The 13,183-nt window shown below is 47.8% G+C and overlaps 1 long non-coding RNA gene across 1 annotated transcript; it reads right to left on the minus strand.

Moving 5' to 3' along the window:
* Positions 1 to 790: 790 nt before the first annotated feature.
* On the minus strand, positions 791 to 10,822 carry LOC128943624 (uncharacterized). The gene is made up of 4 exons (XR_008483740.1): positions 10,745 to 10,822; positions 10,369 to 10,628; positions 9,861 to 9,978; positions 791 to 1,012 (listed from the first exon to the last, which is right to left on the minus strand). It is a non-coding gene; the product is annotated as an uncharacterized LOC128943624 (long non-coding RNA).
* Between the last annotated feature and the right edge of the window lie 2,361 nt (positions 10,823 to 13,183).

The following is a 13,183-nucleotide window of genomic DNA, read 5'->3' on the forward strand; positions in this document are numbered from 1 at the left end:
TCAAACCAACTCACGAGACTCAAAACTGTACAACTGACCCTAAACATTACTAAAAAAAGTCCCCAAAGCTCTACCTTTATGCTAATGCACAAATAATAACCTATCATCTAGAAAAGTTATTTGAAAAAATTAAAAAAAATAATTAAAACCATGAAAATCAAAAACCTAAACTATTAAAATACTAAAAAATATCACTACCTAAATTAAAAAACGTATTGCCTATAAAAACCCACCATATAAATGCCCCTGTCCCAAAAAATAAAAAAAAAAACAACTATCAAACCAGAAAGAAATCAGAACTTAGGAACACTAAAACCATAGCGTTCAAGAAGTCACACCACATCCCTTATCATACACCAACTACAAACAACAGAAAACAAAACAATGAATTCTTAAAAACCACCTTAAAACCACTACATTGAAAAACATTTCAAAAATTAAAAACTGCATTTAACAAAAGCCATCTCATAAATTCACACCCAAAACTCCAGCAGCCCAGCTGGCCCTACCAAAGCTCTATGTTTATACATACAGCAAACAAAACCAAAATCCCAGTAATACCCATCAGAAATCTATGAAACAATCCTATTGAAATTAATGCTGCCTCAAATACAAACCAACCCATCCAGAAAGTCAGCTTCACTCAAAAAACAATTTACACAGAGTTAATAATACCAAGAAATAAAACAACACACCATATACCACCAATGAATATAATAGTCAAGTAAAAAAAAAAACACTACATTTTTTTCTTTTTATTTCTTAAACTAACTTCTTTTATTAGCTAGAACAAAAGATTTTGCCAGGACTGTAACAACAACAACAACCTCTTTTTCTTCTTCTCCTTCTGAAATGTCCCTTCTCACTCCCAAATTCCTTTCAACTCCTGAGTTTACATCCAAGCAAAAAGCAAAATTCGTGCACTCGTGCGTTCGCTGCTCCCGTCAGATTCTCTCTTCCCCTCCACATCTTCTCACACTTTCAGTCTTCACGCTGTCCCGCCGTGATGAGTCTGACAGAAGAATTGGCACAAGCTAACAGAGCATTTCCCTCCCTCCCTCCCGCTGCTTTCCTCAGCGCATTTCAATCCATCCCAGGCCTGCAACGATGCACCCTCACCCCAAAGCTCACAGCAAGCGTGCAGCAGCTCAGGCTCACTTGCCTCCAGGGCTCTGTGCCTTGGATAGCCGAGGAAACTTCTGATGAGCCTCCGTTCCAATCAACTGGAATGCAAACTCACCTCCATCTCAGAGCCTCAGTGACCTCGGCCAGCCCCTTCCTCACTTCCCTGGGTCACAATGACTTCCAGGCACAAGGATGCTAAGCAGGTTCTTGTCTTTTCTCTTGAGTGCCAACAGGTCAAATCTGTAGGCTTTGACATAACTAATTACCCTCTCTTTGAACTCTCCCAAGGACACTTTTAAAGAAAAGACACAAGATTGCTGCTACAGCCATGTGGGATCGGGAGGAAAGCAGCAAGGATCCCAGGCCAGCGGCGCGGCCGGGCAGCGTCACGTCCCTGCCGCCCTGTGACAGGGCGCACGGCTGCAGGGCCCCAGAGCCTGCAGGCCCTGGAGCTGCCACACGGATGGACCCGGTTCCCTCCCCGGGTGCCCAGAGGGAAACCTGAGGGCAGGTGTCCACCCCGAGGGTGCACCCAGAGCCCCGGGCACGGATGGAGTCACTGGCCGCTCTCTGGGGACGAGACCCTCCCTGCAGGTGACGCTGCCTTGTCCTCTCCCTCCCTGTGGCACAGGCACCTCCAGGCTCCATGACCAGCCTCCTTCCGTCAGCATCCAGGTGCTGTGTCGGAGCCAGAGGGGTCGAGGCTTTCCAGAACCATAGCATCCTTTAGGCTGCAAAAGCCTGCTAAGGCCATTGAGCCCAGCTGCTGCCCCAGCACTGCCAAGCCCCCACCCAAATCAGGTCCCTAAACACCACATCTTGCCATGCTTCAAATGTCTCCAGGAATGAGGACTGCCCTGGGCAGCCCGCTCCTATGCCTGACCACCCTTTCAGTGAACAAATTGGTCCTCAAAGCCAATCTGAGCCTTCCCTGCTGCAACTTGAGGCCATTTCCTTTTGTCACGGCACTTCTTACCGGGGAGATCTCGGCACTTCAACCTTACCTGCTCCTTCCCTAGGAGCTCTCTGGCTTGCCTGCATGAGAGGAGAAACACTCCCAGCACAGGAACGGCAGCTCAGCAGGTCCCACACCGAGGCAGGGGAGCAGCTGTCCTCACCACAGCTCCCGTGTCAGCTCTCACAGATCGGCTCTGCTCTGCCTCCCGGGGGCAGATCTCTGCTCAGCGCTTCAGAATTGCCTGTTTGGAGGAGGGGGAAAAAACAGCTTAGCCAAGATTTTTATCCAGACTTATCTGATGTCTTTGCCTGCTTTGCCTCTTCCTGACTTCCTTCTGCTAAAAAAACAGCTGCCTTTGGACTTCTAGGGGCAACTGCCACGTAATGCTTGAAAAGGAACTACAGAAAAGTGCCTCATTTTTCAAGACTCAGCCAAGAAGACAGACAACTGCACCTTCTCCATCCCCACTGCCTGCAGAGCTGCCAGGCACCAGGCCAGCTCTGCTCCTGCTTCCAGTTGTTCCCAACTCTGCTGCAAGAACTGAAGGCTGCTTTGGCATTCCATGGCTCCGCTCCTCCCAAAAAAGATCTTTCAGTGCCGTTCTCCCTCCACGGGAAGGGCCCTTTTGTCTCACACGCTCGGTGACACGAGGCTGCGCCAAGCTGCAGCAGCCTCTGCTCCAGCTGGGAAGGGCTTTCTTCCTCCTCTGGCACCTGCCTGGCACAGGTTGCTCACACATGCTGGGGCTGCCCCATCCCTGGAAGTGTTCCAAGGCCCATTGGTGCTCTGGGATCAGGCTCAGAGCAACCTGGTCCATGGAACCGTGTCCTTGCCCACGGCACCAGGCTTGGAACGAGGTGATCTTTAGAGCCCCTTCCAACCTGAATTATTCCATGATTCTATGAACTCAAAAAACTCGGGGAAGAAATCTGTAAAGTCACTAAATACATAAAAGCATATCCCCATCAGCATAATTTTGAATGAAAAGTATATCTACAAACAGGGAGAAATATTCTATGTATTTGCTCTTGCTACCTTTCAGGTGTAATTTCAGCTATCTCTTCCAGTTTTAAAATATTCTCTTTTGAAATAATAAGCCGTGTTCAAATTTTAGCATTTTTACACTATTGCAGAAGCAAAAATTGCTGACAATCAGGCCGTGTCATTCTCTATGGAGCAGAGCCATCGTGACAGCATTCCTGGGACAGAAATTTTACAGGATGTCACTCCACAGAGAGCACCAAATTCCATATCAGTTGGCAGTTCTGCTCCTCCACATCAGAAAGCTAAACTAGGACAAGACAGCCTCGGGATTCACGAATGGCAAGGCAATAAGAGACACGCCTTAATAATATCATTACAATTTCCACAGATCTGCCACCTGATCTGCGACAGCACAGCACCCTGGCCCAGAGGAAGGTGAGCCTGCCCAGGACAGAGGTGGAACTAGGTCGTTTTCAAGATCTCTTCCACCCCAAACCATTCTGCGGTGTGATGACACAGGAGAGTTGTAAGGGAGAAGAAGGATGAATTCCTTTGGAAGGATCATTGTTTGCCTCTCTAGTAGCAGGCTTTACTGGCAGGATTGTTTTGCTCTTGCACTGACCTTGGCTGAAGGTGCTTCACCCTGCAGAGAGCGGTGACAGCCTGCTGCACACGCTGTTCTTGGGCAGAGCGCACGGAGCCAGAGGGCAAAGAGCCCCCAGCAGGTCCGTGACAGGAGCGGATGCTCCTCCCCACCTTTGGAAATATCCATTAGGGATTTTTCCAGCAGATGGCAACAGCAGACCGGCGTGGACTGCAAGGGCAGACTCTGCGGGCTGCCTGAAACCTGGCTGGGCTCCACCCAAAGCACCTCTCGGGTCTGCTCCTCCCGCTCCTGGCATTGAGCCTGGCTGGCAGCCCAGGGCATGGTTACTGGAATACAGAATGAATCAGTGCTGCAGGAAACTGCACAACAAGCTCTGCAGCTCTTGCTGTGTGTGCAGGCCTTAAAACACACCTGGTGCATTTGGAACAGATGAAAATTATGGCTCCCCCTGAATAAACATGATTTCTCTCCTAGATATCATTTTGAAAAATAATACTTCAAGGGGTGATCAGAATGGGAGCGCAGACAAACACCAAGAATAAAAACTACAGCGTTTGATGCTTTATCAAAAGGTGTGCCTGCCCTACCGTGTCGGGAAGCTGGACTGCTGGACCCAACTTTGCAGCACATTCTTGTCATTGCTTCTGAGCCACCTTCACCAGCTGCTCTCGTGGCATTTGCCGTGCCATTTGCAAATTACAATACGAGCGAACCTGGAAGGCAAAACACAAGATAAATTTACAGCTGGACAGTCAAATCTTTTTCTCCAAAATCAATGTACAGCTTTCCCCTTCAGCTGAAGTACAGGCCAAATTCATAGAATCACTCGGGTGAGAGAAGCCCTTCAGGCAGTGAAAACGAGCATTTAGGTGTGGTATGAAGCTTGGGGAGCCCTGAAGAGGCCGTAAAAGTCGACTGATATTCTTTGGAAATTACAAATAAAAAATGGGAGGAATGAATTTACAATGAACCCAGTGCGGAAACGCCGCAAGGGACAGCTTGCAGGGGAGATGCCTGAAAGCCAAAGCTGTGCTTCAGTGGCATCTGAGGTGGCAATTTTGCAGAGTGCCTGTACACAAGTTTCTTTTCACTGCGAGCAGTGAGCAGCGGCTCAGAAGACCTGGCTGTAAAAAACACAGGTTATTGTCCCCAAGCACATGCCAGTGGTCTGGAAAAGGGTGACACTCGTTGACATGACTGTTGTGATTGCTCAAGGGGAGAGCTCCTCAGTCCTCCTCACTTCACTGATGCTCCCCATTGGGGCGCAGGTGAATGGCACCACTGGGCTGTGCTTCACCTCCCTGGGTATATTCTGTGCAGGGAACTGCAATGCCATTGCAACTTTTCTGCTCTCACGTCATTCTTCCAGAAAAAAAACCAGTACCTTGAAGGGGAAAGTGCCCTGTCCCACTTCCTTTGTCACTTGTGCTAACCCACAGCACACACTCCCTGCACATGTTATCTGAATGTTAACTCTGTTTACAAGTGCTGTGAATAAACCCCAATCCAACTGAGAAAGTTCCTCTTTGCTCACATTTCAATACAAGGCTGGAACTATCACCTTGCAAAGAACTTTCTTCTACCACTGCTAGATGCAAAACCAAAAAGTAAACCTAGGAATGCCTGCCACACTCCAGCACACAAAGCTGCTGCTGCTGCTTTTAATGGCTTAGCCTGAGGGCTTTGCTGCTCTTCCTTTGCTCTGCTAATGGGAAGGACTGGGAGACCTCTTTGAACTAGCTACACATACCAAAGACCGAATAAACAAGTATTCTTCATCCCATTTCTCTTAAGAGTTTGTCCTGACAGATGCCTTCTCCCTCCTGAGGTTGGATTATAGTTTGTGTTTCCCTTTTTTTCCCCCTTTAGCCCTGGAAGCATTTCACACCCTGCTGGGCAATGCCCAGAAGTAATCAGACTGACTGAACACGGGAAACGCAGACAAAAGAAAAGGCTGGAAGCTACTGTTCTTCTCCCAGCTGGCACCGCCAGCTCCTGAGGGCTCAGCCACGACAGCCCACGTTTGTGACAGTACCTGTACGCTCTGGGTGTGTGCAGCCCTTGCGTCGTGCGGCAGCCTGGAGCTGCAGGCTCAGATATCCACCGCGAGCTCCTGGATCTTCCAGGACAAAGCCAGCTCTCCCTGCTGCTCCCGTGTTGCGCTGCCTGTGGAGCAGGGAGGGAAGGAGAGGCACACAGGTTAGCACAGTGGCAGTGCACGAGCTGCCAGGCGTCACCCATCTGACCCGCACCAAAGAGGAAATCTTAATTTTCAGAACTTCCCATCATGCCACACAAGACACTGAAGCCGTCCAAATCTGGAAGGGATAGCCTGGCATGATGCCTCCCCCAGGTCATATCTTACATCAAGAGTTCTTTTTCTCCTGCACAAGGCTCTATATCCTACTTGGACAGATATACAAATATCTATAGAAACTACAGATATTCAATAAGCCATCTTAAATCATAACAGCCAGGCCTCTGTACGACCGTGCTTAACTCCTGCTCAGCTCACGCCATCTCCCCGTTCCTCAGGCATCAGAAACCACTGAAACTCCCGTGTTTTCCTGGGGGCTGCCTGCCTGCAGCTGCCCTCCTCTCACCAACGGGGCCACCTGCCAGGCTCCCCAGGGCACAGCAGCCTCCAAGGGGAGCATTCGTCTGTTTGAGAGGTGATGGAAAGCCTGGGGAAAAAAAAAGCTCAGCGACACTGTGGCTCTGAAGGTGCAAGAACCATTACCCTGGAGACGTGCAGCTCACCTGGTTCATGCTGGGCAAGTTCTCTGCTCGCTTCACCTGAGCGTTCAGCTGGAGAGATCCATTTCCACGCGCTGGGCTGGCTCCATCTCCGTCCCTGCTGCGAGAAGGTGTTCAGGGGGATGCCGCTGCCCGCTCAGCAGACGCTTCACACACTCTGCCAGCAGCAGGGGCAGCCTTTGAGGCCACACCAGCCTGGCACAGAGTCACTGAGCCATTCTGACTGTGTTAACAGCACCACGGATGAACCCCCATACCCTCGGGCCTTCATTCTCCGGCACCCCGAGCCCCGCGGCTGCGCGGCAAAGAAGGAAAGCGGGCACCGGAAGAGAGGAGCGAGAGCAGGGCATGACAAAGGGCGGCGAGGGAGGGCGGGCTGTGCAGGAAAGCGGCACGGGAAGGGAAAGCCCGGGAGGGGGGTAGAGGGAGGGTGGACAGAGGAGGCAGAAACGGGGAAGAGAAAGGGAGTAGCGGGGAAGGGGCTGGACAGGAAGGAGCCGGGCTTGTGGGGGCAGAGGGAATGGGGGAAAGGGAGCGAGAGAAGGCGAATACGGGGAGAAGGAAGGAGGGCGAGAGAGAGGGACAGGCGGGGAAGCCTCACAGAGCCCCGGCTGCACCCCGAGCCCGGGCCGGCGCCTCGCCCTGCCCGGGAGGCTGCGCTCGGGGGAGCTGGGCTCGCTCCGGAGTCACTCGGCTCCAGTCGGCTCTTCGGCTAAACTCGGCTATTGTCGGCTAAACTCGGCTATTGTCGGCTAAACTCGGCTATTGACGGCCGCATTCGGCTCCATTCGTCCCTCCGGCTCGCTTCGGCCGAACTCGGAGCCGCTCTCTGCGCGTTCGGCTGAGCTCGGCTCGGCTCGCCTCCCCGAGGGCGGGCAAGCGGCGCCGCCTCACGTTAAACTCGCCCGGCTCGGGGCTCTCCTGCTGCCGCGTCACGCGGGCGGCCCGGCCTTCGTACCGACACGACCGGGAGCGCGGGGTGGCACAGGAGCTCATTGGGCTGTGCTAATTAGCACTCGTGCTAATTAGCGCGCACGAGAGCGGCGGGCTCGGTTCGGCCGAGCTCGGCTCCGTTCAGGCAACCTCGCAAGCCTGGCCTAGGTTCGCTCGAGCCCGTCAGGTTCGGCCGGTCTCGCCTTGGTTCGGCTGAGCTCGTTCCATTCGGCTGAAGGCGGCGTCGTTCAGTCGTGTTCTTATAAATACCTTTCTTTATTGACTGTATATTTCTATATTTAGATTTCTACTTCTATGATTCCAAATAAAACCCCTGTCTCTAACCAAATAAACACAAAAAAAGCCTTCTTTTGAACGATATTGAAATATTTTTATACTTTTGTATAATTATATTCACATTTATATTTATAGTTTCTTTTGATGCATTATATTCATAATTATATATAATATATATAAAATTCTAGGAAAGTATCTAAGTTATGATTTATATTAGGTATCACATCTACTGCTAAAACTAATTTTTTCTTATAGGTTTAAATTTTATATATATCTGTATATATTTATATTTCTATACTTAGATTTCTCCCTTTATATTATTTGTAGTTATAATTTTTACAATCAAAACACTGCCTATTGACAAATGAAAAAACCCACTTTGTTTAACTATTTTAAAAAATATTTTCATGCTTAAATTGTCATATTTATATTTATAATTTGTTCAGTATTACATGAGAACATACCTGCTCCTGCACTGCAGCGGGGCTCCCGCTCCTGGGGACCTTGGGGTGCCCCAATGGCATCAGAGCCCCGCGTCTTCATCCCCTTCTCCTCTATTTAGAAACTACACTGGAACCTTTTCCTGGGAACAAAGACGTTACCTAAATCCTCTCCCCGTGTCCCAGACAGATGGATATTCAGTTATTAGTTGGCTGGGCAGCAGTTTCTTAAATAGAATGATAAACAGGATGCGAACATTTTAGCTACAAGCAAATAGGCAAATCTGAACAAGGTACTGGTGGCCAACACCAACCACCAAAGTGATTTTGAAGCCATTTTTTAAACAATAAAATAATGATACCACAAAAATTAAGCAAAAAGCTAACTACTGGCTAAGAAAGAAGGAAAAATTAACTTTTGACAGCAACAACGTTCCAACCAGACAGGCTTTTTCCTCATGTCATACCTTGTAACTACCTCTCTTGGCAATTCTCGTCATGTATCCCAAAAGGAATAAATACCTCAGAGCGTCCTAAAGCAAAAAGTAGCACACGTGAGCCCCTCACACTCCCGGGAGGCCGGCACAGCGTGCACTGAGTCTGCAACAAATTCTGCTCACTGAGGGTCTGCAAACAAAGGTTCAACTGATGAATTGAACTGATTTTAAAGAGAGGTTTTCGAAGCACTGAAGCACAAAAAAGAACAAGCAGAAACAATTCTTAAAAAAAACCTGCAAGTTTCGTTTAGCATATATGCGACTGATTTCCACCCTGTGGCTTCTCACTTGGATTCGTCTGCAGGTTCAGGAAGATGACAATGCACACTCTGCCTTCCCTGAGCCCCCCACAGCAGCGGAGCGCTGCTCCGTGCGCTCAGATCATCAGGAACTGGATTACACGTGCCCGGATGGACCGGAACTGCTCTGCTGCAGATTCAGGAGACGATGGCAGAGAGGGGCTGGCCGAGGCGTCGTCCCAGTTCCGTTCCTGTGTGACGAGGAGCGGTTTGTTCCCAGCAGCTGCAACAATCCCCAGCTCGCTTCCGTGGTGAGTGCCGATGGCACACAAATGGCAGCCCGAGGAAATCGTGTTCTGGGCTCTAAGTGGTTGGGACGGGGTCCGATTTTTTGTTTTGTATCTGTATGATGATTAGTACAACAGGGCCCTGACCGATGACGTGGCAGCACAGAATTAAAAACTCCTCAATAGGATTACATCGGCTTCTAGGAAAAGACAAAAGCCTAGGACCCTTCTGAAATCTACTTTTAATCCAGAGCACACGGATTGTCACCATGCTGCACCTTCCAGCTTTTCAAAGCAGCTTACTTCTGAAGACCAGGAAACACTGATTTCTACAGAAACAATGGGCAACCCCCAGGCTAATCTCAGCACTACTGTTTAATAGGGGACCTGCCAGCGTGCCAGTCCAGCCTAAAGTGTGCTTTACTTCAGTCTAACATCCCCACAAAATTCTTCTCACGTCTCCCAACCCTGAAATCTTTTTTTCCCCTAAAGCTTCTCATCATTAGCAATTTCCAAGTAACATGTTTTTTTTACAGCATTCAAAAATGTCATGCTGGACTGTGCTAGAGAGTAATCTGCAAATATAAGCTTAGCAAAGTTTGAATTGACTTGTCCAGAGAAAAAACCTACAAGCGAACACCTACACCTGCCTACAAAGAGCTAACAAGCCCCTGGCAGCTGCCAGCATCAAAGCACATTGGATGTTTCTAATACAGGGTAAGGATAACAATATCACCTTTTGTTCTCTCCAGCTTGTTTTCCCTGCAGTCATATTTTGCTTCTTATGATTTTTTTAGTCTCCGTATCTTCGTGGACAGCACCGAGCCTGAAGACAAGGATACGAGAGTCTTTCCCTGCCGTACGGAGAGAACCAGGAAAACAGTTAAAAAGAGAACAGGGTAGTTTGAAATTCATACTTGCAATGAGAAGCAGCGCCTAACCAACAGAACAAAAGTAAACAAAGCATGATAGCTCCCTGGGGACAGAAGACTTACAAACTCTCCAGAATTTACAATTCTAGCGACCATCCCCTTCAGGACGGCAGCCAAGTGTCCCATGAGGTGGCGCTACACCAAAGAACAATCTGAGAGGTTCCAAAGAGCGAAATGGACGATATTTTGCAAAGACATAAAATCTTGCAAAATAACAAAAATACAATGGATGTAAACTACAGGGCAAGAGTACAAGTGTTCACTTTAAGAGCTGGAACCATCCAGGTGAGCACCTGATAACTGGATTCTCACCAGAGTTTGAACCCTTCAGGTCACCGAAGAGTTTTCCCCAGAAATTTCACAGACTGAGTTTTGATAGAAGTACAGTTGCCACATCCTCAGAAACGTCACCCATTCTCCAGGTGTGTGGAGGGAACTGCAAATGGCTCTCACGTAGTTTGAGCTACTTCTGTAAGGTCTCAGGGTGAATTTCACCAGATGCAACCAAACAGGGCAACTCCCTGTGGGACAGAAGGAACCCAAAGCTTGGGTAAGCAGAGCTGCAGCAAATACTGAGGAAACAAACATAACAGTGTAAAAAATAATAAACCATCCTTTTTTTTCTCTTGCTTTTGTTTTTTTCTTATTCAGATCAGCATAGCAATTAAAGAGAAAGTGAAAAACTCACCATTACTGAACATTTCATCATCTGCAGGCTGAGCATCCTTAGCATAGAGGACTCCAAAGTTAAAATTCACCGATCCCTGCAAAATAAAACCAAATATTGTATGATAAACAGTCAGACAGCAAACATAAAAATTTGTTTCCTCTAAGGACTTTCAGGTATGTATGTATCTTTGCATACATCCTACACATTAGAACATACACTTTATACCATCACCTAATACATAATCACTTACCTTTAAATTTTGATAGTATAGCATGAATTTTTAACTTAAATTGGTGATCTATTATTATTAAGTTGGTGCTTAAAGTTATTTCTGCTGTCACGTTCAAAAAAACATTAATTTTTTTTACTGTAATGACCAATTGATTTCAAAGTCATCACAAGCCCATCAAAATACAAAGCTCTGTTCACTGGACGGGTCTGTGAGCTAGAAGTAGTTAGGCTTCTACTTCCCTCTTGTTCTTCCAGAACCAATAAATCCTGTCAACAAAACCAGGATCTTTAGCCCACTGCTGTGAAAGATTCTACAAGGATGATGGTTTGATTTGTGTTTAGAAGTTTTGATTTGAAATGGCCAGTTCAATGGATAAAGACAGTTTAAGTAGTATTACATTACTGTTATTATTATTTCTATTATTATTTTTATTATTACTACTACTATTATTATCACCTGTTACTGGAAGAAACAGACCAGTAGTACCTATACTTAATTACTTTTATTTCCAGAAAATAATAAAGAAAAAAGAACCAAACCAAAAAAAGTCACTTCCTACCTTTTCTATCAAGGGATGAAAAATTTCTCTTGGGCTCTCCTCCAATTTACTGTTAAATGGAATGTTCTGTGGAACTGCCATTTCTTTCCCAAAATACTAACTTCCAACACTTCCTGAACGTATTTTGTATTTTAAAACAACAGAAGTTAGTGAGACTCTGTGGAGGTCAGGTTTAAATTTATTTCCTTCTAAAGCATAGAGCCCTTTCCATCACCCTGCCCTGTGGCTCTACACTGAATCATGGTGAGCATTTGGGGAGTGCTCAATAACCAATTCTATTTCTCTCTTTTTCTAGTTCTCTCTATTCTTAAATAATTCAAGACAAGTCAAATGAAAAATGACAAGTTCAGCCTCAAAGTCACACTTTTTCCCTTTGTCTGGTCAAGAACAGGCTCTATGCTGCCTTCAACGATTAAGACTTGCAAAACCGGTTTTACAGGTTTATCATAAAACCCACAGAAGGCAAGCTCTGAATAACAGGAAAAGGTACACAGGCAAATATCTAAAGGGATCACTTATTTGGAAATACATACCTTGACAGAGATTGCACTGAGAACCTTTCTGTGGGACTCTAAGGGAGACGTATTTTCTGAGTACCCTGTAAACAAGAAAAGCTACAATATATGACAGGACACCCCCACTTTTTCTACACATTCAAATAGGATTTTTAATAAAAACAATTCAGTTAAAAAAGAAGGAAGAAAACCAAGCTAATTTTACTCAGCTATATTTACTCCCGATTTAGAGGAAAAAAAAACCACTCACAGGTGCTCGCCGTGCTCGCCCGGGGCGGCTCCTGCAGCTCCCGGCCCGCGGCAGCAAAGCACCGCCCCGCCCCCCGCCCCCGGCACCGCCGAGTGAGGCCGAGGAACCCCGCGGACGCTCCTTCCGCGCTGCTCGGCGCCGTGCGGGCGGCCGGACGGAGGCTTCGCCCGTCCAGCGTCGCCGTCACGCGCGGGAGAGGCGCCGGGAGCGGCCCGCGCACAGCCCCGCGCGGCCGCCTGGCCCGCCAGCCACTCATGTGCCGCGTCAGCCGTTGCGTCACGCGCCGCGCCGGCAGCAAGGCCTGCCGGGAGTTGTAGTCTCGGGCTGACAGCCACGGCTCCGTCCCCCGCCGCCGGGAGCTGCAGAACCTCCCGGGCATCACACGGGACCTTCACCCCTGGGCGGGGAAGGACCTGAGGCAGCACCGCTCCTTCCGAATGCCTTCTCTTTCCCCCTCCAATTCTTTTTTCTTTTTTCACTCTGTTTTTCACCCCTTCCCTTCCCTCTTGCTCTCCTGCTTCCTTTCCTTTCCTTTCCTTTCCTTTCCTTTCCTTTCCTTTCCTTTCCTTTCCTTTCCTTTCCTTTCCTTTCCTTTCCTTTCCTTTCCTTTCCTTTCCTTTCCTTTCCTTTCCTTTCCTTTCCTTTCCCTTTCTTGTATTTCTGATCTTGGTTTACCTTTCTAGCTTTAGAATAAAAAAACAGCAGTAGAAACTATCAGGCTACCTGGGAGTAAAAAAAAAAACTCCAGAACGAAAAGGATTTAAAGAAAACTATTTATTCCCTGGGAGCCTGAAATTTTCTACTGCTGCACGTGACATAGAGCTTTTATTCCTTCTTATAGAGAGTTGATATTGTCTACTTACTTTATACAGCGCCCCCTGCCGTCTGTCCCGGAGCACTG

This window comes from Melozone crissalis, unplaced genomic scaffold (genome assembly GCF_028551555.1).
Source record: "Melozone crissalis strain CALT ecotype California unplaced genomic scaffold, PUWL_Pcris_2 ptg000050l_1, whole genome shotgun sequence".
NCBI lineage: Eukaryota > Metazoa > Chordata > Aves > Passeriformes > Passerellidae > Melozone > Melozone crissalis.